We start from the raw sequence: 3,213 nt of genomic DNA, 5'->3' as shown, positions 1-3,213 counted from the left end.
ATTTAAAATTAAATAAAAATAATGACTTGTTTTCTAGGAAAATAAGATAGACAAGAAGAAGGAAACATTTCTTCGGAGATATGTTGACCTATTAGCAGATGTACTACATTTCAAGTATGTTTTCTTTCATACAGTATAGGTAAATCTTATTAGAAGTGTCAAATATACTCTGATTGTTTCCATTTAGGTTGGAAATACCGAAATATCTCACAGACGAGGTAATAAATCTATATCCAGCAGTTATATTGTCTTAATATGTATTTTAATAATTTAATTTTATTCGTTAGCCAGACATCGGCATTTTTGGTGGTAATATCAGAGAAACTTATATGTCTTATTCTTCTTCCGTAACTCACATTCCAACTACATTTGCAATACGTGCTGCAAGACCTTTAGATAAAGCCTTTATCTTGGTAAAACCCTTCGATGTAATGGTAATGTTTCAAAAATTATTTTCTCTATGTACTAAAGAACATATTTTTCACTATACAATCGAAATTTACACGGGGAAAGTAATATTAAATATTTAAAAACGTATTAGATTCATAATTGGTAGTATAAATCAATGCAACACTTGAGTAATCTGCCAAGGGAAATATGCTTTAATGGAAACTATTTATAATTTTTTTAACACATAAATATGAAAATATTTTCTTTTAACAATATAGGTATTAGAAGGTGAGTAGAAAAACCATGCGGCAGGAAGGTTGACGAAAACACAAACTCGGACCCAACTACAAGGGTTCAATGGTGTCATGTATTTGGCCACTGGTGGGCGATTACAAATCCGAATATATATGGAATGTAAAATATGAAATATATCGAAATAAAACGTACTTTTAATGAGATGTGTGAAAAAAATCAAAAGTTTCAATTTCTCAACCAAAGCAAAGATGCCTACGATTTAGCTCTTTACAATTTCAAAACTTTATAAAATAATATACTCTAGGACCTCTCAACAACGGCCACTCAAAGGGACATGGAAATTTTGTATAACTTTGTGTTTGTTTGAAGAATATTTTATATACAAAAACATATTCCGGAACAAAATGCTGCAATTTCTAAATGATCTTTATTGCATGTTTCGCTGTATTATAAAAACATTAATACAGTCGAGTCCGCATACTTCGACACCCGGATAACTCAAAACAATCGGTTAAGTAGTCAGTTTTCTGTGGTCCCGGCCGACTTACATACGCTTTAATGTTAAAAAACTCCGGTTTACTCGACACCGTTAAACTCGTCACCAACGGATAAGTCGACATACTTTGGCTGTCCCACACTCCGATAAGTCGTCACTCCTCCTGAAAAAATAAATTCTCTGCACGTGTGGTGCGAACTCATTTTTTTTCAGGAGAGTGAGTCGATTTATTTATTAATATATAATTAATATATTTAGTGATATAATAATATATTAATATTATTATATTAATATATATATATATTAATAAAATTGCCTTAACATTTTATGTATTTTTATGTATAAAATAATAACAGATAAACGAAAAGGAATATACAATTTACATCAACGTCACACCAGAATCCAATTTTGCATTTTCTCACGCTAGAGGCATTAAGAATCCTCAGACGTTACTTGCCAACAATTGGCAAATGCAATGATGATGTTTTAAAGGCGTTCGTGATCATTGAAAAAGAAAGTCGTGACAGTTAAGTGCTCAAAACAAACAACACTAAACGAATTTTTCAGTTTTTCATCTACAGAGTAATTGTAAATGGAGGACACAATGTATTGTAAGCCTATACTACTGTATAACGCACTACTGTATTTTATTAATTGTCGTTTTGTGGGTTTTATTCCAACTTCGCTGTCGACTTATGCGGAGTCGACTGTATTTTAAAAAATACAAAATAATAATGAAAATTTTGTATTTCAGATTTGGATTTGTATTCCTTCTTCTTTCTTTATTATTTTGTTAACTTCGTATGGAATAATAAAAAAAGAGACTGAGTATAGAAACAAGGAGATGCCGAAATTTTCCACTTTATTTTGGATTATATTAAGAAACTTTCTTCGACAAGGTGGGTATTATTATTTTGTGCATGATGTCTACTTTAATAAACCGAGTATTGCACGAAAATAACGTGTACAAGTAGAGTAGGAAAATAATTTTTAGTCAGTAATGAATTATAATATCATGATTTTTAGAAATAGGTGATGATAACTAGTGTGGAAAGTATGTTTACATCTGTTCGTTTAAACGTTTTTGTTTAGTTTCGTTAAGTTTTAGGAGAAATTTACAAAAACCTTGGCTTGTATTTACGAACGAAAAGATTATTTTAGCAAATTTGACATTCTAACAGTTATTCTTGCGCAATTGCCGCAATTGTTTACATATGACACTTAGGAAAATATTGTGTACTTATTTATAAAGAAATCAATAATTTCCAAAATTAAAACGTATTTATTTCTCTCGTAAGTACTTAACTGTTATTTTCGTTTATTGTTATTTTTATTTTCCAGATACAGATGTAGATCGCTATTTTCTCATGACGTTTCGTATCCTGATTGGCTGTTGGATTCTGATTGCATTTGTCCTAACATCGGCATACGTCGGCACTTTGCCATCGTTCATGGCTAATCCTGGAACAGAAACCATTCCTCAGACATTTCAGGAATTGGCTCAATCAGTGAAGGAAGGACGATACAATATCACTCTCTTCAGTAATGGTCTTGAACGCTATTACTTTCTTGGACTTTACTTGGACGTACGTATCATTTTATTAAAAATAATTTTAGTTATAAATTTAAAATACAAAACTCTTCAAAAGAATCGTTTAGAAAGATATTGGGTGTCAATTTAGTATTCAAATTTACGAAAAAAAAATGATTGTACAATTTCATAAATTACACGATTTATCAATTGTCGATATTGCAAAGCTGGAAACACGACAACACCATTTCTGAATTCATAAAAAAACTTTTCAAATGTTCGTTTTCTCCGAAATTGTTATTCACGTTAATAAAGATTAATGAAAGTGAGATTATCTTTATCATTCTTCTAGTAAACAAACTTAATTCCTCGCTGTAAATGAAAAGAATGAAGTCGACATAATCAAAATAATCTCCTAGTTTATTAGCACGTGCCATTACAGTTTACAAAATCAAATAACAATTTATAATTTCTCGAAAATTCAGATAAATATTAAAAAAGATTTAGGTGGTTAAATGAAGGAAAATTGATCGTGAGTGTA

The 3,213-nt window shown here is 30.3% G+C and overlaps 1 long non-coding RNA gene across 1 annotated transcript; it reads left to right on the top strand.

Annotated features, from left to right (window-relative positions):
- The first annotated feature begins 289 nt into the window (after positions 1-289).
- LOC136984908 (uncharacterized) lies at positions 290-2,613 on the top strand. The gene is made up of 3 exons (XR_010882261.1): positions 290-434; positions 1,896-2,040; positions 2,483-2,613. It is a non-coding gene; the product is annotated as an uncharacterized lncRNA (long non-coding RNA).
- Positions 2,614-3,213: the final 600 nt, after the last annotated feature.

Source organism: Centruroides vittatus, unplaced genomic scaffold (genome assembly GCF_030686945.1).
Source record: "Centruroides vittatus isolate TY-2023 unplaced genomic scaffold, ASM3068694v2 contig_939, whole genome shotgun sequence".
NCBI classification, from domain to species: Eukaryota; Metazoa; Arthropoda; class Arachnida; order Scorpiones; family Buthidae; genus Centruroides; species Centruroides vittatus.
The sequence above is the reverse complement of the archived record's forward strand: the minus strand, read 5'-3'. Positions and strand labels throughout refer to the sequence as shown.